Raw genomic sequence first — 22278 nt, forward strand, 5'->3', positions numbered from 1 at the left:
TCCTAACCCCACCTCCCCCTTCCTAGGGGCCCAAATCCCTCACCGCGAAGCCCAGGAGCGGCCAGGGAACGAGCCGCCGACCCAGAGCGGCAAGCCACAAAGACCGGAAGTGCGCGTACGCAGTGTTCCGCTCTCGTGCGCGCTGGGTTCCCCGCCGCTCCGCCCCTTGCTCTCAGGTAGCCAATCAGAGCCGCGGGATCAACTGGTCCCACTGCCTTCTCCCGGCGGCCGCTAGCCCGGCGGAACCTCGAAGCCCAGGCGAGGGTGAGCTAGGAGTCGGGGTCATTGTGAGGGGCGGCACTCAGGGGCCCCGCAAGCCGCCTGGGCCGTCGCCACCCTGGCTTTCTCCCGGCGCCACCCACGATTGTTGGTGTCGAGTAATTCCCGAATCCCACTCCCAATTTTCCATTAAAATATTCAGATTTTCGGCCGGGCGCGGTGGCTCACGCCTGTAATCCCAGCACTTCGGGAGGCCAAGGCGGGCGGATCACGAGGTCAGGAGATCGAGACCATCCTGGCTAACACGGTGAAACCCCGTCTCTACTAAAAAATACAAAAAATTAGCCGCGCGTGCTGCTGGGCGCCTGCAGTCCCAGCTACTCGGGAGGCTGAGGCAGGAGAATGGAGTGAACCCGGGAGGCGTGGGAGGCGGAGCTTGCAGTGAGGTGAGATCGCGCCACTGCACTCCAGCCTGGGTGACAGAGGGAGACTCCCGTCTCAAAAAAAAATTAAGATTTTCCTGTGATTCCAGTTCTTTTCCGAGATCTCTGACAAAAGTAAACGCAAATAGGCTGAACAAAAACTAACAGTCACTTATATTGCTCTTGCCTATGAGTATCACTGGAGCCTTACAACAGCTTTGTGCTGTGGCTATATAGTCCCCAATTTACAGCCGTAGACATTGTCCAAAGTCAGGCAACTTGTGACCAGGGACGCCCACGTCCCCATAGTTCAAGGAGACTGGTATCATAGACTCCAGGAGCCTATTTCAGGGTCTTCCCGTTCTTCAGTGGAAGTTGGTATTAAGTCTTACTGTTTAAATTTTTCTGTGGTTATTTAGTCGGCGAAAAATGATGCCTCATGTTTCAACTTTGTGAGCTTAAGATGGTCCCCCTTCATGTTTATTGACCATTTGTGGTTCTTCAGAGATGGCTTTTCCCATTTAAAAAATTAAGGGGGTAAGATTTTTCTTTTTTCTTTGTGAGAATTTTTTGCTTATTAAGGATAGCAACTCATTTGTTGCAAATTGTTTCCCATTTATTTGTATTTATTTTTAAAATGTTACATTTTACATGTTTAAATGTTACATATTTAAAATGTTATATTTTTAAAAGTACATAGGATAATAACAAAGCGATACATACATACATAGAAACAAATTCTCCTTTGTCAGCCAAGACTGTTAAAACACACATATTTGAGAAAAAATGTTCGTTACCATTCAAAGCTATTAGTGACTCACTAAATAATTCTTTATCATTGTGAAATGACTACAGCAATTTTACAAAGCAAAAAAAATATTAATTTGCTTATAAATTATTAATTGCTTCATAATGAACCACTTTGAGACTTAGTGACTAAAAACAGCAGATGTTTTATTGCTCACAGGTCTGTTGCCAGGAATTCAGGCAGGGCTTAGCGGAGATGTCTAGTCTCTGCTTTATGAGGTGTCAGCTATCTTCACTTAACTGGGGTGGAAGGTCCAAGATGGCTTAACTCACATTACTGAAGTCTTGGTGCTGCCTCTTGGCTGAAGTTACTTGATTCTTCTCCACAAGGCCTCTCTCCATTCAGGAGTTTAGCCTAAGCTTTCTTACATGATGACTGGCTTCCAAAAGAGTGAAGGAGGAGGAAAGATGCTAATTCTCTTAAAGCCTGAGTCTGGAACTGGCATTATATTCTTCTGCAGTATTCCATGACAGAAGGACTAGAATGGTGGAAAAGGGAAATAGACATTACGCGGCTTGATCATAGGAGGAAATTTTGGCAGTTATCTTTGCATCTAACCTAACACACCTTGTTATATTTAGAAACCTACTATGTAAGAGTGAGACTATTGAAAGAGAGAAGGCATATCAGTTGAAATGCTTTTGGCTGCAGTAACAGGAACCTTACTAGATGTCCTTATTGTTTAAGCCTTTTTAAAACAAATCCTAATAGCTAGATGCATGGAGATAAAATCATTCCCAGGGTTGGTTACTTCTGCATCTGGACAATATTGTCAAGGACACAAGTTTCTTTCTTCTTTTGGCTCTGCCATCTTTAAGTGTGTTGTTTTCCCGTCTGGCTTGCTTTATGGTCCTAAAATGATTCCCTCAGTTCCAGATTACAGATAATGTTCAGAGACCAAAAAGGGGAACACCTTTATCTTCTGCCCCTTTAAAAGATTAAGGAAACTCTTTTTCCCCGGCAGATTTCTCTGTCATATCTTATTAACTGAAATTGCTTTGAGTGCTTACGTCTATCACTGATAAGGGAGGTAAGGCCTCCATGGTGGGATTAGGACAATTGCAATTTATATCTTAGGGCTAAGGAGAAGGCCAGCCTCTCCTAAAGGACACAGACACTCGAGGGAGAATGCATGAAATTAGGGCTGTGTTAAAAAGGCAGAAAAGGGAGATAAATAGATGAATGTTGAGTTTGCAACAGTAATATCTGCTTTGATAGGTAATCTGATTCCCTTGTAGAGGTAAGAAAGTGAGACACTGAGAAAAAATCCAGACTCCTGTCCTTCCTTATAAGATGTTACATATGTTTAAAATATAAAATATTAATAATTACTTACTTGCAAGAGATGTAGACTAGAGATTTAGAGCTAATTTCTGGGACATAGTTTAAGTTCCCACTGAGATAGCAACTGATTACCCTGTAGGGCTGTAGGGCCTTAGGGCCTCCTTAGAGCCCCTTAACGGCCTTAGCCAACAATTTCCATGACTTATTTAACTTTCAATGCTATTGATTATATCAGTGCCCTTGAAATCATTTCCTCCATCTTCCCCCATCCCCAATCTCACACATATCCAGTCTGCTTTAATATGAAAATATTTGCTAAATTATTGAATCAAGGTTAGAGAAGTATAATTTTGGTTTTTCTCCTTCAGATGTTCTTAATTTTTGTTTCTGTTTTTTTAATGATATGTATGACAGATGTGAAATAATGTCAGCTCCAGGCATTATCAGTGATCAGTGAGTAAGGTTGCTCATTCAGTGAAGTCCAACTGCTTGAATTACTGTATCATGCAACATCGGTCTACTTTATGATATTTATCAAGTGAGATAAGCCCATTGAAAGTCTCTTAACTGTAAACAACTATTCAATAATAAAGGATAGAGAAAATGGCTTCTGATGCACAAAGGAAAGGAATCATTTTCTTTTATTTTTATTTTTTATAGAAATTTTTATTTTTCCACAGAGACGAGGTCTCAATATATTGCCCAGGATGGTCTTAAACTCCTGGGCTCAAGTGATCCTCCCGTCTCAGCCTCCCAAAGTGCTGGGATTACAGGCATGAGACACTACACCTGGCCAAATCATTTTCTTATTCAGCAAATATTATGAAATATTGGTATATGTGAAACACAGAAGAAAAGTAGGGATTCAAATGAAGTAAAATATATGCCCTTTCCCGTCACTCATCACTGTAATTCCTAGAGTATCAATTCCATGAGGGGAAGGCTTTTGTCTTCCATTGTTGTCTCTCCTGCACGGCCTAGCATTGTGTAGATATGTTGATGAATAAATGAATGAATATATAATACATATATACAAGACGAAGTATTGATGCAAAAACTAGTGAGAGTATTTGAAGCATTCAAAGAAATGGAGTATACATGTAGGAACATTTTTAATAATATGCTTAGACTATTTTAATATGATCCCAGGATTTGTTTTTATCAGTTATGGTAAGATGACAGACACAGAGGCCATTGCCTTTACAAGAAGAGTTGTTTATTACAATTCTGGAGGATAAGACGCATGGTATGCCATGGGACCACTTGCAGGGAGAAGCAGGGAGAGTGAGAATGAGTGAGAAACGAACTGATGCTAAGCCTTTATTACTATAGTGGCGGTAAGTTGCAAAGTGGAGATGTGCGGGCAAGAAGCAAAACACACATATTGGGGCTAGTGGTTGGAGGGTTTGTAGTGAGATTTCTGAGGTCCTGAGAAAACACAGGGATGGTAGAGGTATAAACAACCTTGAGCCTCCAGCACTGGCCAGTGACTATAAGCTACCACATCATCAATTACAGGATATCAAGAATAGTCACTGTACTATTGTATTCTATGGCTCTTCCATGATGTCACTAATTTAGCAGTTGTATTTTTCAGAGACAGATAATAGGATGTATTAACAGAGCATGACAGTGCTTATTTGTAGTATCCAAAACAGTAAACAAAGGCCTTAGTTACTAAGTTGTTTCTGTTGGCTGCTAATGTCAAAGAAAGCCTTTGAGGTTTCTCCTGACATTTATTCTTGTGTTTATCAAGTATAGAACAGAGTTAAAGCTTCAGGTAGGCTATTATTATTGTTTTACTTTTTGCAGGTTAACCACAGTGATAAATCATTTGACAGGGTCCCACCGCAGCTCTTAATTCTGTCAGTCACTTCAGAAAGATCTTCCACTGGGATTCTGTTCTGTCTTAGGGATAATTCAACAATGATACATAGATACATTCTAAGAACTTAAAAAAAAAAGGCAATGCCTAAATGCATGGAATATGAGTAATAAAAAGAAAAACACATGTTCTCGTAGTTTTGTGGGTAGAAAACTTGAGCATTTGGAGAGAAAGCATTGAAAAAAAAAGCTGTAGGAATTAAGTGATAAAAGACACTCACCTCATTTCATTATACCTATTATATGTGATAAGGTGGATATGTTTAAAAACCTAATCTGTGGATATCTTTAAAAATCCAATCTGGTTGCCTTGAGCTTGTATTATTTGCCTAAATTCTTTTGTTGTAGCTATCATTATTAAAAGGAGAGTTAGATTTTAATTGAATTCTTGATAGACAATGAATTTATTGAATACTCATTGGGTTTCTGTTTGACATTGTCTAATAAGAAATTTATTTCTTTTAATCTTGCTTGGCAACATAGTGGTAAATGAATAACTAATTTACATATTCCCCCAAATTACCTTAAAGCCTCCTAAATGCCAAATATACTTTTATTTTTAAATATCTTTCAGGTGGTACAATATAATTTGCTTATCTTTCTGGATATGTGTAGCTTTTAAAAATTATTTTTATATATTATTTTATATATTATGTTTTTATGACTGGGATTATACTGCTGCATGTCATACTTTTCTTGTAAATGGCTACTTCTTATATTTAAAATATCCAGTTGAATACCTTCTTGTGAAACTTCCTTTATTTATAGTTTACCAGTTTGAAATTTGTAATCAAGTATACAGACAATAAATTGACTTTCATTACTGGTTTTGGAAATGATTATCCAAAGGGAACTTTTGGGGCTAGCACCTTGGGGAGGAAGGGGCAAGTGAGTATGGACAGAGTAATACAGTGTTTAAAAGGTCAGGTTCTGAAGAAAGCCTGGTTCAAATCTCTGCTCTCTTAATTCTTAGCTCTGTGACCTTGTACAAGTTTCTTAAACTCTGTATACCTCAGTTTCTTCTTCTGAAAAATAAGAATGATTGTTGTGTCTACCTCATAACATTGTTGTAAGCATCAAGTGAATCAATACATTTAGAACAGTGGTCAATAAATGTGTATTGTTATTTGTGGGAGGAGGTATTGAGTCGGTGGGGAGAATGTGGAGGCTAGAAGAAGGAATATTTCTGCAGGTTTGGATATGCCCAATGATAAGAACAATTTAGGGTCATTATTAAAAATAAACCTTTCTATGTCTTCAATCAGAACACCTATTTTTTTAGCAAATACCCCAGATGATTCTTAGTATCAGTTAGTTTAGGAAACTGTGATATGGTAGACAGAGTACAGGCTTTAGGGTCAGACAGATGTGGATGCTGATCCATCCATTAAACAATTATGTGTAAATGTCTACAGGTACCATTCTTTGGCTACAGCAGATACTAAATCTGATACAAATATTTCTACGTTTATCCTTATAGACCTTATAGTATATATTGGGATTTCCACTCTAAGGCACCAACCAGGGCCTCATTGAGTGACTTTTAATGGACTTATTTTTTATTTTTTTTATTTTACAGACATAGTCTTACTCTGTCAATCTGCTCAATCGATCCTCCTGCCTCAACTCCTGAGTAGCTGGGAAGACAGGTGCACATCTCCAAGCCTGGCTAATTTTTGTAATTTTTTTTTTTTTTTTTGTAGAGATGGGGTCTCACCATGTTGCCCTGGCTGGTATCAAGCTTCTGGGCTCAGCAATCTGTCTGCCTCGGCCTCCCAAAGTGTTGGGATTACAGGTATGAGCCACCATGCCCAGCCCATGTTTACCAGATTTGGAATACCAAAAAGTATTTGACAGTGATTTGAATTGGAGTTCAGTTTAATATAATTGCTGTCCTTATCTACTTCTAAGATCAAAACGGGAACAGAAACCCTGTTTTGTTTGTTTTTTAGTAAATGAATTAAAGAACACTAGTATTAAGATCAATGTAAGAGTGCTATTTAATTTAATACTGTGAAAAATAAACATTAAAGATAAAATACGATTTTCTTGTAATCTTTTGAGTATTGCAGTTTTTATCCTTTGATTTGCAGATTCTGGATATATCTTCCACTGGCTATGGTGGTTTTCTCTTCTTTCTACTGTTGGTGCTCATGCATTAAATACAGTATTTAAAAACATTAAAAACAAAAATGCATTTTGGACATTGCTGTCAAGGAAATGAGATGTTCATTCTAGTGGCATTTTAGACAGCTGAAGCTTACCTCTTCAAGAGCCAGAGTTATCACATTTTGAACCTTCTAGTTATATTGTACATTTCCATCTCTTTACAGAGTATATTGAACACTCTTAGGGCTATAATTTACTCTCACACAAAGTATGATTTTTGGAAATTATGGAAGTATTGGAAGAAGGATACAAACTCACTTCTCATTTACTATTCAACCTGAGGCAATCCACTTTCCTGTTACCATTCCACTAAAGTTGAATCCTTGAACATAATGACTTCTCAATCCTTAGCCTTCCTGCATTTTAGCATTTATCACTGTTAATAGCTTGTCCATTTTTTTTAGATTCTAGGGCACTATTTTTCCTCTCCCTCTCCATCCACACCTTTGCCCTACTGCTGCTGCCTCCTCCTTTCTGGTTACTTCCTTCTGAGGTCATCTTCAACACTCCTCTCTTCTCCATATATATTCCTTCTCTGGCAGTGATTTCATTCTTCCACTTATGCATAAACTATCCCCAAATTTGTACTTCCAACCCTGACTTGTCTACCAGGCTCTAAATCTTAATATCCAACTTGTGTGAGCATCTGTTCTGGACAATTCACCAATGTCTCAACATTCACACAGCTAAATCCAATTCGACTACCTTCCCCCATCTTAAATTTTATTATTAGTCATAAATTGCTATTATTATGAATTATTAAAATAGAATAATTATCTTACTTTCTTAACTTTCCTTTTTGCATCACACTGTCAAGACTAAGTAGAAATTTTAGGGCAGTGTAAGGGACCAGAAAAATTGGCCATTCTTTAACTGTGGTCCTATTGAAGCATCATTTGAAATAGCTCAAATTTATCTTCTTTTTCTTACTGCTGTTTCAATTCCGGTCTTTGCTGTCTTTCTTGTAATAGCTTTTTAGTCCTTGTCTCCTATCTCTCCTCTTATTCCAATGCATCTTTCAGATTGCTGCCAGAGTCTTAATATGAATTTGATTATGTAATCATGCTATTTTATAAATATTTGCTGCTTTGCCATGTCCACCAAATACAAGGTACATACCCTTGCCATACCATCCAACATATTCCTTCTTCTGACCCAAACCCATGTTCACCCCACATACTCAGGCACCAAAGGTGATGTTTATTTATTTTGAGACAGAGTCTCGCTCTGTCGCCCAGGCTGGAGTGCAGTGGCACAATCTTGGCTGACTGCAAGATTCGCCTCCTGGGTTCACGCCATTCTCCTGCCTCAGCCTCCCGAGTAGCTGTGACTACAGGCGCCCGCCACCATGCCTGGCTAAGTTTTTTGTATTTTTTAGTGGAGATGGGGTTTCACCCTGTCAGCCAGGATGCTCTCGATCTCCTGACCTTGTGATCTGCCCACCTCGGCCTCCCAAAGTGCTGGGATTACAGCCGTGAGCCCCCGCGCCAGGCCTATTATTTTTAATAATCTTTTTGCTTTTGGTTGAAATTTTCAGCATCCTTCAGGCCAGATTACATGATTTTCCTTGTGAAACCTTCCTCAGCTCCCTAGGAAGGGCTCTGTTATGATGTGCTCCTCTTGACTTATTTATTTATTTATTTGAGACAGGGTCTCAGTGTTACCCAGGCTGTGTGCAGTGGCATGATCTCTGCTTACTGCGATCTCCACCTCACCAACTCAAGCAATCATCCCACTTCAGCCTCCAGAGTAGCTGGGACTACAGGTACGAGACACCACACCCAGCTAATAACTATATATATATAAAAGAAATGGGGTTTGCTGTGTTGCCCAGGCTGGTGTTGAACTCCTGGGTTCAAAGGATCCACCCATGTCTGCCTCCCAGAGTGCTGGGATTACAAGTGTGAGCCACTTCTCCTCTTGACTTATTTATGTTAGTCTTCTCAGGACCTGGCAAAGCACTTTGAGCATAATGTTAATTTCTTTTTAAAAATTCAAATTACTCATATTTAGAAATTATCCTTAAAAGGAACTTTTCATTACCATTTAGTTCTTTATTTGTAAATTTCCTTTTTGGATTTCTTAGAAAACGAAAGTAGTATCATCATTGTCATAATCACTTTGACAAACATTTAACAAATGTCTACACTGTTTATATACAATTGAGGTACAGAAAAATTTAATAATTGGTTCAACACTCATCAACTGAGTGAACTGTATAATAGAACTAGAGTGATGTTTCCTGATTGTACTTCTCCAGTGCTGCGCTGCCATGAAGCCATCAGTGAGGACTAGCTGAGATTATGGGAGCCAACCACATCTTCAGGTCTTCAAGTTTCATTTGAAGTACAAGGTCATAACCTGACTCCTACTTGACACATTTCTAAGCTTAGTGGCTAATATAATTTTAAACAAGTCTCAAGGAAATTACATGAAGTTAGACAAGTCTAGCCAATGTTTAAATAGCAACTGATTTCTCAGTATCCTAGGAAACTACATCAAAAGTAGGGACTCAAAGACTCTTTAAATAGAGGGAATGTCAGGATCTCTTCAAGCTTCACAAGCAAGGGTACTATTAATTAACAGTTTGTGTAGGTAAGCATGACAACATAGCAGAGTAAAATTAAGAATATACACAAATGAATGCCTTTTGCTAAAGAACAAATCTAGCCAAACTGAACAAAATAAAAAAGTAATTATCTTTCTAATCTAACTTGCCTACAATTTTACCACAATTTTTACTACTGTATATTAGTCCATAAAAGGACCCCATACTAGTAACATCCTATAGTTATAGTAAAATATATGATATTGAATGTCAATCTATTTCATAGGATAAATTTTTCTGTTTTTATAGAATTTACTTGTACAAGGAATGAATACATTAATTAGCCTAAAAATCCCCAGTAGTTCTTAGTTATTTGAGTGCATTACTATTAGTAGTATTTATGTTAATAATATATATAAGGGGTTAGTATTATAAACAGTAAAACATCACATATTCATCATATTTATTAGACTGAAAGGTCATTAAGTGTGCAAATAATAATTGTTCCAGGTTACTTAAGCATTTTTCAATATTTCATGTTCCCAGGATTCTTTTAGCTCTTTCTTCTCTCCTCTCTGGCTGGACAGGAAACTTGCTATTTTGTGTTACATTCACCTATTATTATGCATTAACAAGCAGGTGATAATTAGTGGTGATACTAAAACTAATTGTAAAATGGTTGAAACCATAAGATGACCTCTACTGCTTTAGAAGTAGTTTGACTGGAGACAGTAGAGTAAATAGATTTTTGTTTACCCTGCATTCCACAGTCCAAGAGTTCTGGTGGCAGTTCTGCGACTGTTTTTCGTCACATGCTGTTGCAGGATTCGACATTTCCCTAGAGCATGCTGCCCCCTGTTGGCCATTTAAAGCAGGGCACGTTCAGAAGGATCCTGGTGAAGCCTGCAGTGTAATTTCTCATTCCTAGTAACACATAATTTCTGAACATAGAAATTTGGATTTTAAATGTCTAAAGGCTTTATCAAATATTTTAATTGTAAATAAAAATTATATAACATCCCGAGGAACCAAATAATCTTGAATACTTTCTACAAAACACTTGAATACAAAGATGCTGTAAAAGAATAAATTTTATGGCCGGGTGTGGTGGTTCACTCCTGTCATCCCAGCACTTTGGTAGGCTGAGGCCAGCGGATCACCTGAGATCAGGAGTTCGAGACCAGCCTGGCTAACATAGTGATACCCCATTTTTACCAAAAATACAAAAAATTAGCTGGGCATGGTGGCGAGCGCCTGTAATCCCAGCTACTCGAGAGGCTGAGACAGGAGAATCACTTGAACCTGGGAGACGGAGGTTGCAGTGAGCTGAGATTGCGCCATTGCACTCTAGCTTGGGCAACAAGAGCGAAACTCTGTCCAAACAAAAACAAAAAACAAACAAACAAATTTTATCATAGCTACTTTTGAGTTACATGAACAGAGAAAGAAAATTAGCCCTGAAGAATTTGTTTACTAGAATTTTACAGTGAATCTCCTAAGGCTGAATTTCTCTTATACTTATTTAGTCTTATAAATTCAGTATCACTTATTGAGTGATGGTGTATGTGAAAACTAAATAACTTTGGCCTAAATGAAAATGTTGGGTATTTAAAATGTCATTAATATACAAAATATTACTATGTCTTAATTTTTAAACACTTAATTAAATATAAAAAAAAGTTTATTAAGCATCAGTGAGCCAGGCAGTGTACTAGGTTCTGTGAATACCACAGTCCCAGTTGACCCTTGAACAACTTGGGGGTTAGGGGAACTCATGCACCTACATATAGGTAAAAAATCTGCATATCGGCCAGGCACGGTGGCTCACACCTGTAATCCCAGCACTCTGGGATGCCAAAGTGGGAGTACTGCTTGAGTCCAGGAGCTCAGGACCAGCCTGGGCAACATAGCAAAACCCCATCTCTACTAAAAATACAAAAAATTAGCCGGGCGTGGTGGCACACACCTGAGTCCCAGCTACTTGGGAGGCTGAGGAGAATCACCTGAGCCTGGGAGGTCGAGACTGCAGTGAGCCGAGATCATGCCACCACACTTCAGCCTGGGTGTCAGAGAGAGAATCTGTCTCAAAAAAAAACAAAAACCGAAAAAAAAAAAACCGCAGTTTTTTCAAAAAACAAACAAAAAAAAAACCGCCGTTTTTTTTTTCTTTCTTTCTTTTTTTTTTTTGAGACAGAATCTCACTCTGTTATCCAGGCTGGAGTGCGGTGGCATAACCATAGCTCACTGCAACCTTGAACTCCTGGGCTCAAATGACCCCCCTGCCTCAGCTTCTGAGTAATTGGGATTATAGGTGTGCACTACCAGGCCAGACTAACATATATACATATATATTTTTTGTGGGGAGAGTGATGGGGGAGTCTTGCTAAGTTTCTCAGACTGGTCTTGATGCCTGGCCTCAAGTGCTCCTCATGCCTCGGCGTCAGCCTCCCAAAGTGCTGGGATTACAGGCATGAACCACTGTGCCCCAGCCCACATATAACTTTTGGCTCCCCCCAAACTTAACTACTGATAGCCTACTGTTGGCTGCAAGCCTTGCCCATAACATAAACAGTTGATTAAAATATATTTTGTATGTTATATGATTATATACTGTATTCTTTTTTTTTTTTTTTTTTTTTTTTGAGACGGAGTCTCGCTCTGTCACCCAGGCTGGAGTGCAGTGGCGCGATCTCAGCTCACTGCAAGCTCTGCCTCCCGGGTTCACGCCATTCTCCTGCCTCAGCCTCCCGAGTAGCTGGGACTACAGGCGCCCGCCAACTCGCCCGGCTAGTTTTTTGTATTTTTTAGTAGAGACGGGGTTTCACTGTGTTAGCCAGGATGGTCTCGATCTCCTGACCTCGTGATCCGCCCGTCTCGGCCTCCCAAAGTGCTGGGATTACAGGCTTGAGCCACCGCGTCCGGCCGATATACTGTATTCTTAAAGTAAGCTAGAGAAAAGAAAATGTTATTAAGAAAATCATAAGGAAGATAAATATATTTACTATCCATTAAGTGGAAGTGAATCATCATAAAGGTCTTCAACCTTCTCGTCTTCATGTTGAGTAGGCTGAGGAGTAGGAGGAAGTGGAGGGGTTGGTCTTGCTGTCTCAGGGGTGGCAAAGGTTGAAGAAATTCACATATAAGCAGACCCACACAGTTCAAAAATTTTTTTTAAGGGTCAACCGTAAATAAAAGACACAGGGTCTGGGCCTCTAGAATCCATCTAGGGCAAGACAGAGACATCAAGAGTATTCTAGAACAATAAAAGAAGGTACAATACATATAGAGTGCTTAGGGAGAATTGAGGAAGAACTCTGAACTCCAACTTGGATTATGGAAAATAAAAGACAAATCAGATATATTAGTCCATTTTCATGCTGCTATAAAGAACTGCCCAAGACTCTTGGGATAATTGATAAAGGAAAGAGGTCTAATTGACTCCCAGTTCCGCATGGCTGGGGAGGCCTCCAGGAAACTTAAAATCATGGAGGAAAGGGAAGCAAACACATCCTTTTTCACATGATGAAAGGAAGCAGAGGTGCCAAGCAAAGAGGAAAAAGCCCCCTTTAAAACCATCAGATCTCATGAGAACTCACTCACTATTATGAGAACTGCATGGGGTAACTGCCCCCATGTTTCAGTTACCTCCCACTGAGGCCCTCCCATGATGTGTGGGGATTATTGGAGCTACAATTCAAGATGAGATTTGGGTGGGGATATAGCCAAACCATATCACCAGATTAATGTAAATATTTTTTAATTGGTAGGCTACTTTATAGCTGAAAATTACAGACTTAAATTTACATCTTCCACAATTTTTTTTTTTTTCTTGAGACGGAGTCTTGCTCTGTCACCCAGGCTGGAGTGCAGTGGCAGGATCTTGGCTCACTGCAACCTCTGCTTCCCGGATTCAAGTGATTCTCCTGTCTCAGCCTCCTAAGTAGCTGGGACTACAAGTGCGCACTACCACGCCTGGCTAATTTTTGTATTTTTAGTAGAGATGGGGTTTCACCATGTTGGGCAGGCTGGTCTCAATCTCCGGGCCTCGTCATCCACCCACCTTGGCGCCCCAAAGTGCTGAGATTACAGGCATGAGCCACCGTGCCTGGCCCCATAAAAAATTTAAACTCCAATTTTATATTGTTAGATTTCCATCCAAAGTGTATGTTACTCATTGTAAAATTGGCTTCTCTTTCTTCTCTTGAAGAAAAAACTTCAGAAAAATTGTGAATTCTTTCTATGGTTTAGATGTAAATAATTTAACTTAATAACTAAAGCTTAGACAGAAATGACTAGCAGTTATAAAAGCGTGTATGTTTATAATCTCTCTGGACTTAATAGTCAGTGTTTTAGGAATGATCATGTTTGCTTTTTGTGGTCACTTACCAATATTATAATTATGCTGTCCCCCATCTTACAATTTAGGTTAATGTTTTGTAAAGACTGCTTCTCTAAATAGATTTTGTTTGTTTGTTTGTTTTGAGACAGAGTCTCACTCTGTCACCCAGGCTGGAGTACAGTGGTGTGATCTTGGCTCACTGCAACCTCCACCTCCCTCCCGGGTTCAAGTGATTCTCATGTCTCAGCTTCCTGAGCTGCTGGGATTACAGGCATGTGCCACCACATTTGGCTAATTTTTGTGTTTTTTTTAGAGACATGGTTCCGCCATGTTGGCCAAGTTGGTCTTGAACTCTTGACCTCAAGGGATCTGCCTGCCTTGGCTTCCCAAAGTGCTGGCGAGGCAGAAGAATAGGGTCTGGAGGCAGAGAACCTAAGGCCAATTCACACTGACTTCCTGGAAGTAAAGCAAAAGGAAAACGCAAACTTTTCATGTCCAAGTAACAAAAGGACCAGAGGTTATTCCCTTTCTATTGCCCCTGCTTTTCTGCCTGGCAGATGAAAAATTGAAAATACCTCTGATTGGTCCCCTCACACAACCAATCAAGCTGGTAGTGGGCCAAGTCTTTATTTGCATAGGAGTATAACTTTGTAACTTCATTTAAGCCTCTGATTGGTTGCTTTCCACAACCAATCAGATGTTTGCATAAGATGTAACTTTGTAACTTCACTTCAGCCTCTGATTGGCAGCTTTCTACAACCACTAGGACTGATTCATTTACATAGGGTGTACACCAACTCACCAATAAGAAATTTCTAGAGGATATTTAAACCCCAGAAAATTCTTTAACTGGGGCTCTTAAGCCCCTATGCTCGGGCCCATTCCTTCCCTGTGGAGTGTACTTTTGTTTTCAATAAATCTCTGCTTTTGTTGATTCATTCTTTCCTTGCTTTGTGCATTTTGTCCAGTTCTTTGTTCAGAACGCCAAGAACCTGGATACCCTCCACGAGTAACACTGGGATTATAGGCATGAGCCAGGGCTCCTGGCCTCTAAGTCAATTTTTATTTCTGTAGGTCTATAAGTTTTGGGAATACAGTTCCTTCCTGCTTTTAAATTGTGTATTTAAAATGAAAAGAAAAGTTGCCAGTTTGGAATGAATAAATGAATAAAATAAATAAATAAATGAACAAATAAGAGCACACACACACAGAATACGCACATATGATGACCTGCTGGAATATTTTTCTCAAACTTTAGTTACTCCTGTAATGAACTGCAAATCTTTGATATGTTTCTACTATTCACCTGTCTACTGCAAAGCCTTTTTCTCCCCTCCCACAATTGCTTACCTTCATTGTTATCTTTTTCTTGTATTTTATGTCCCTTTAATATAGTATAGCATTGCTAGGTCTCAGAATTTTATATGGTTCAGTTGTTAATGCCTTTAAGATTTTCAAAAAATTATATGATGTTCATGTTTTATTTTATTTTACTTTACCGTTAATAGTTTTTTAGACAAGGCCTGGCTCTGTCACCCAGGCCAGAGTGTAGTGGCACAATCATGGCTCACTGCAGCTTTTGCCTTCTGGGCTCAAGGATCCTCCTGTCTCAGCCTCCCAAGTATCTGAAATCGGAGGTATGTGCCACCACACCTGGCTAATTTTTGTATTTTTTGTAGAGTCGGAGTCGTGACATGTTGCCCAGACTGGTCTTGAACTCCGGGACTCAAGCAATCTTTCCACCTCAACTTCCCAAAGTGCTGGGATTATGGCGTGAGCCACTGCACCCAGCCCATTGTTCGTATTTTAAAGTAAATTTTAACTAATTTCTTAGACAACTGTAGTATCTTGTAGTATCTTGAGTCTCCTGGTCTCTGATTAGATGGTGTTTTCCAGAGTATTTTCAGTCTAAAAAAGAATCTCTTGGGATATTTTTTAGTGGAGGTTAAAATGAATAAAATAATATTTTCCTCATCTGCTTAAATGTTGTTGTAATCCAGTTTTTGAACAGATATATTTTTTAATGGGTCAAAAAATTACAAAAGGCATAAGATAAAAAATTGTGATTACCTATTCATTTCCCACTTACCTGCCTACCCTCTGGATAGCCAGCATGATTGGTTTATTATAAATCATTCCAGAGTTTCTTTATGTCTACAGAAGCAATGAAAAAGTACGTTTCCTTATTTTACCCCTTTTACTCAAAAGGTAGCATACTATACATCCGGTTTGCACTTTGCTTTTTAGAAAGTTAATAATATACCTAAAGATCTTTACATATTATTTACTTAAAGAGCTTTCTCAGTTTTTTTACAATTGCCTAATATTCTATAACATATAATTTATTAAACCATAATTTCTTCATTCAATCAGCCTCCTAGTGATGAAAATTTAGGTTGTTTCTAATATTTTACTATTATAAGCAATGTTATAAGAAATAACCATATGCATATTAGAAGAAGATTATTGACCTTCTGTTATTGTGTTATATGAGTATTTTTTCCTCTTTTTTTTTTTGGTTTTTGGATTTGTTTTTGTTGTTTTGTTTTTACCATGCAGAACTTTTTGATTTTCATATAGTGAATTTTATCATTTGTTTCTTCTTTGGGTTCTTCATTTTGTGTCATGGTTAGAAAAGTCTTTCTTACTTCAAGATTATAAAAAATATTCTATTTTCTTCTAGCACTTTTATTGCTATATTTTCACATCTAAATCTTTGATCCATTTAGAATTTGTCCTGATATAGAAGGTGGGTGTAACATATATAATTTTCTAGGTGGCTAATTATTACAATGCCATTTATTAAATAGTTCATGTTTCCCCTCATTAATTTCAGATGACACCCTTTTCATGTACTAACTCCCCATATGTGCTTGATCGATTTCTTGGCTTCATATTTTATTCTTTTTCTCTGGATTTGTCTGGCTATACATGTGCCAGTTTTCCTAATTGTCTTTTGATCTATTAAACATTAATACAGTTTTTGTTTATTTTTGTTTGATGAATAACACGGGGTTGTAAGCATCCTGTGTTTTGGAAGGCATATTTTGATCATTAAGGTAAGGTGTGAATAAAGTCCGATGACAAGCCTGCCTGTGCCTGCACCTTGGTATACTCTGTGTCTAGTCCTTTTGTGTTTATCCTGAAGGACAATGTTTTCTAAGATGTGTTGGAGAAATGCTGAAAACATTTTATTGGTCATGTAGGCTTTGGATAATAGTTATATAATTTGGACATGCACTAGATCTTGCAAATAATCAAAGATTGAAAGAAGCTCTACAACACAGGAAAACAGAAACATGAGAGTAATCACTTAGTACTTAAGTACTCACAGAATGGTTTTTCTTCTATTTTTTCTTTTTCTTTTTTATTTTATTATTTTAACTTTTATTTTAAGTTCAGGGGTACAAGTGGAGATTTGTTACATAGGTAAACTTGTGTCATGGGGGTTTGTTGTACAGATTATTTTATTACCCAGGTATTAAGCCTAGTACCCACTAGTTATTTTTAAAAACCTTCTCCCCTCTCCTACCCTTCAACTTCCAAAAGGCCCCAGTTTGTGTTGTTCTTCTCTATGTGTCCATGTGTTCTCATTATTTAGCTTCCACTTATAACTGAGAACATGTGGTATTTGGTTTTTTGTTCCTGTGTTAGTTTGCTAAGGATAATGGCCTCCAGCTCCATCCATGTCCCTGCAAAGGACATGATCTTGTTCTTTTTTATGGTTGCATAGTATTCTGTGGTGTATATGTACCATATTTTCTTTATCCATTCTGTCATTGATGGGCATTTGGGTTGGTTTCATGTCTTTGCTATTGTGAATAGTGCTGCAATAAACATACGCATGCATGTGTCTTTATGGTAAAATGATTTATGTTCCTTTGGGTATAATGGGATCCCAGTAATGGGATTGCTGGTTGAATGATATTTCTGTCTTTGGGTCTTTGAGGATTCATCACACTGTCTTCCACAATGGCTGAACTAATTTACAGTCCCGCCAACAGTGCATAAGTTATCGCTTTTCTCCACAACCTCGTCAGCATCTGTTATCTTTTAATTTTTTTTTAAATAATAATGTCAGCAAAGTCTCAGGATACAAAATTAATGTGCAAAAGTCACTAGCATTCCTATACACTAACAACAGTTAAGCCAAGGACCAAATCAGGAATGAACTCCCATTCACAATTGCCACAAAAGAAATAAAATACATAGCAATACGGCTAACTAGGGAGGTGAAAGACCTCTACAAGGAGAACTACAAAACACTGCTCAAAAAAACACAGAAGACACAAACAAATGGAAAAACATCCCATGATCATGGATAGGAAGAATCAATTTTATTAAAATGGCCATATTGCCTAAAGTGAGGGAAGAGAGAGACCCTCTCATATTGTTTTATATTGTTTTATACTCAGAAAAGGAAAGAGAAGTGAAACTAATGGCAGGTAGCCTGGTGCCTAGGAACCAGACCCTAAAGCAAGGAAACAGACCCGAAACCAGTCCCGGGCCTGCCTGACTTAAGCCTGGTAGTTAAAATTCTACCCCTGACCTAGCAACTGTTGTTATCGATAGATTCCAGACATTGTATGGAAGGACATTGTGAAACTTCCTGTTCTGTTCTGTTTCACTCTGACCACCGGTGATCGCAGCCCCTGTCACGTACCCCCTGGCTTGCTCAATCGATCACGACCCTCTCACGCGGACCCCCTTAGAGTTGTGAGCTCTTAAAAGTGACAGAAGTTGAGCATCCGAAGAGCTCGGATTTTAAGATGCTAGCCTGCCGATGCTCCCAGCTGATTAAAGCCACTCCCTTCACTATCTTGGTGTTTGAGGGGTTTTGTCTGTGGCTCGTCCTGCTCAAAAGCAATTTATAAATTCAATGCTATTACTATTAAACCACTATTGGCATTCTTCACAGATCTAGAGAAAATTATTTTACAATTCACATGGAACGAAAACAGAGCCTGGATAGCCAATGTAAACCTAAGCAAAAAGAAAAAGCCTGGAGGCATCACGCTATTCAACTTGAACCTATACTACAAGGCTACAGTAACCAAAACCAGCATGGTGCTGGTACAAAAACAGACACATAGACCGATGGAACAGAATAGAGATCCCAGAAATAAGACCACATACCTGCAACTATCTGATCTCTGACAAATCTGACAAAAACAAGCAATGGGGAAAGGATTCCTTATTCAATAAATGGTGCTGGGAGAACTGGCTAGCCATATGCGGAAGACTGAAACTGGACCGCTTCCTTACACCATATACAAAAATTAACTCGAAATGAATGAAAGACTTGAATGTAAAACCCAAAACTATAAAAAATACTGGAAGACAACCTAGACAACACCATTCAAGACATAGGCACAGGCAAAGATTTCATGATGAAGTCGCCAAAAGCAATTGCAACAAAAGCAAACAGTGACAACTGGGATCTAACTAAACTGTTTTTCTTTTGATATGTTATTTCAGTTATTTCTTACCATAACTTGGTAGATATGGTTATTTTATGTATGACAAAACCAAGTCACAGATTGGTTAAATGAGCCCAAGTTCACACAAACAGTGATAGAGCCTGAATTTCAAGTTCAGCAAGGTTTTTTTTTTTTTTTTCTGTTTTTTTTTTTATTTTGTTTTGTTTTTGAGATAACTAAATATCACAGTTAACTGCAAAAATGGTAGAGAGGTCCTAGGTACACTTTACCAAGTTTTCCCCAGTGGTTTTGTCATTGGAGAAGATGCACATAAGATGTCAACATTTATATAATTTATATAACCATCTTATTTAACCACAAGTTGTAGCAATTGGGGAAACTGGGTAAAGAGTTACATCTCATTAGAGAGTACAATATTAAAACTAGGAGGATTCTGGCAAGATGGCAGAGTAAAAAGTCTCAGGAATCTGTCTCCTCACCTAGACAGCAACTGCACTGGCAGAATCTGTCTGATGTAAATATTTTTGGAACTCTGGCATCTATTGAATTGAAAGCTTACAATTTCTATAGAATGGCTTGTACAAGTAAACTGCGGTTAAGTTAAATCAATTTCAGCTCTTAGGACAGTAACAGTTCATATCCCCCACCTCCAGTCCTGTGATAGTTTTTTATGTATTCCTGGAGCAGCTTGCACATAGCTTGTGGAAGCAGGGAGGGCAAAAAGGACTGTGTTCTACAAATACGGGGGATCTGTGCTCTGATTGCTGAGTGCTGCTTCTGATCACCTCCCTCCATTGTTGCTGCTTCTGCTACACCTCCCCCATTGTTGCAAGCCTTTCTCCTTCTGGCTGAAGTGACATCCAGGGGATTTAAAGAGCCAGTTCTATATTTCCCCTACTCTTGATTTTTTTTTTTTTTTCTTTTCATTTTTCCCTTTTGGGAGCCAGACATTAAAGACTGGAACATTCAAAAGTAACTGGATATATGAGCGCAATTAGAAAGTGACCACACTTGCTTAGAAAAACGCACTGGAACAGCCTACAACAATCAGAAAAACAAAAAGAAAAACAGAAGCAATGGCAGACAAACAGCAAAGGGAGAATATGATTTTCAGAGTTACCACATTATTTGATTTGAATATCCAGTTTTTGACAACAACAAAATCACAAGGAAAACAAAGAAGCAGGAAAGTTTGGCTCGCTTAAAAAATAAGCAGAAACTGTCCCTGAAAAAAGACCTGATGGCAGATCTATTAGACAAAGATTTAAAAACCACTGTCTTGGGCCGGGCGCGGTGGCTCAAGCCTGTAATCCCAGCACTTTGGGAGGCCGAGACGGGCGGATCACGAGGTCAGGAGATCGAGACCATCCTGGCTAACACCGTGAAACCCCGTCTCTACTAAAAATACAAAAAATTAGCCGGGCGAGGTGGCGGGCGCCTGTAGTCCCAGCTACTCCGGAGGCTGAGGCAGGAGAATGGCCTAAACCCGGGAGGCGGAGCTTGCAGTGAGCTGAGATCCGGCCACTGCACTCCAGCCTGGGCTACAGAGCAAGACTCCGTCTCAAAAAAAAAAAAAAAAAAAAAACCACTGTCTTAAAGATTCTCACACAACAAAAGAAAGATGTGGAGAAAGTCAAGAAAATGATGCATGAGCAAAATCGAGTATCAGTAAGGAAATAGAAAGGCTAAAATAAATAAATAAATTCTAGAGCTGAAAAATACAATAACAAATTTAAAATTCACTGAAGGGATTCACAGGCAGGTTTGAGCAAGCAGAAGAAAGAATAAGCAAATTTGAAGGTAGGGCATAGGAATTATTGAGTTTGAGAAACAGAAAGAAAAAGGATTGAAGAAAAGTGAATAGAGCCTAAGGGACCTGTAGGACACCATCAAGCAGATGACTATACACATTTTGGGAGTTCTAGAAGAAGAAGAGAGAAAGAGACAGAGAGAATATTTGAAAAAATAATGGCGTGGCCAGGTGCGGCGGCTCACGCCTGTAATCCCAGCACTTTGGGAGGCTGAGGCAGGTGGATTGCTTGAGGTCAGGAATTCAAGACCAGCCTGGACAACATGGTGAAACCCTATCTCTACTAAAATACAAAAATTAGCTGAGCGTGGTGGTGGGCCCTGTAATCCCAGCTACTAGACAGGCTGAGGCGGGAGAATTGCTCTAACCCAGGAGGCGGAGGCTGAAGTGAGCCCAGATGGTGCCATTCCACTCCAACCTGGGTGACAGAGTGAGACTCCATCTCAAAAAAAAAAAAAAAAAAAAAGCTCAAAGTCCCCCAAATTTGATGAAAGGCATCAATATAAACATCCAAGAAGCTTAGAAAACTCCAAGTAAGATGAGCTCAAAGAGACTTATACTGAAACACACATTTTAATCAAACCATTAAAAGACAAAGATAAAGAGAGAACCTTGAAAGCAGTAAGAAAGAAGAGATTCATCACATTCAAGGGATCCTCAATTAGATTATCAGCTGATTTCTCATTAGAAACTTTGGGGGTTAGCAGAAGAGCTAAAAACTCTGTAGGCTGATATGTAAAACACACACAGGTAACAAAAGAAAAAATAGACAAATTAGACTACATGAAAATTTAAAAATTGGCCAGGCATGATGGCTCATGCCTATAACCCCAGCACTTCGAGAGGCCAAGGCAGGAGAACTGCTTGAGCTTAGGAGTTCAGACCAGCTTGGGCAACATAGTGAGACCTCATCTCAACTTAAGAAATAAAATTAGCTGGGTATGGGGCCATGGGACTATAGTCCCAGCTACTTAGGAGGCTAAGGTGGGAGGATTGCTTGGGCCTGGGAGATCGAGGCTGCAGTGAACTTGATCATGCCACTGCACTCCAGCCTGGGTGACAGAGCAGGACCCCATCTCAAAAAAAAGATTTTTTTTAATTAAAGATTTTTGTGCATCAAAAGATAATATCAAAAGAGTGAAAAAGCAACCTACAGCAGGGCACAGTAGTGTACACCTGCAGTCCCAACTACTCAGGAGGCTGAGACAGGACAATCCCTTGAGCCTAGAAATTTGAGACCAGCCTGGGCAAAAAAAGCAAGATCCCATCTCAAAACAAAAACAAAAACAAACACAAAAACCAAAAAACTAAGGTAACCTACAGAATGAGAGAAAATATTTGCAAATTACATATT

At 39.1% G+C, this 22278-nt stretch overlaps 1 long non-coding RNA gene across 2 annotated transcripts in view; it reads left to right on the forward strand.

Annotated features, from left to right (window-relative positions):
* The first annotated feature begins 144 nt into the window (after positions 1-144).
* Positions 145-22278, forward strand: part of LOC139360037 (uncharacterized) — a 27923-nt gene continuing 5789 nt past the window's right edge. Inside the window, exons 1-3 of one of the 2 annotated variants that reach the window (XR_011616956.1) lie at positions 145-264; positions 6321-6412; positions 8437-8483. This is a non-coding gene — a long non-coding RNA (uncharacterized lncRNA). Of the gene's footprint in view, positions 265-6320; positions 6413-8436; positions 8484-22278 lie in introns of those variants that run through there. The other variant, XR_011616955.1, reaches the window with a different exon arrangement.

Source organism: Macaca nemestrina, chromosome 19, assembly GCF_043159975.1.
Source record: "Macaca nemestrina isolate mMacNem1 chromosome 19, mMacNem.hap1, whole genome shotgun sequence".
In the NCBI taxonomy this organism is placed as follows: Eukaryota; Metazoa; Chordata; class Mammalia; order Primates; family Cercopithecidae; genus Macaca; species Macaca nemestrina.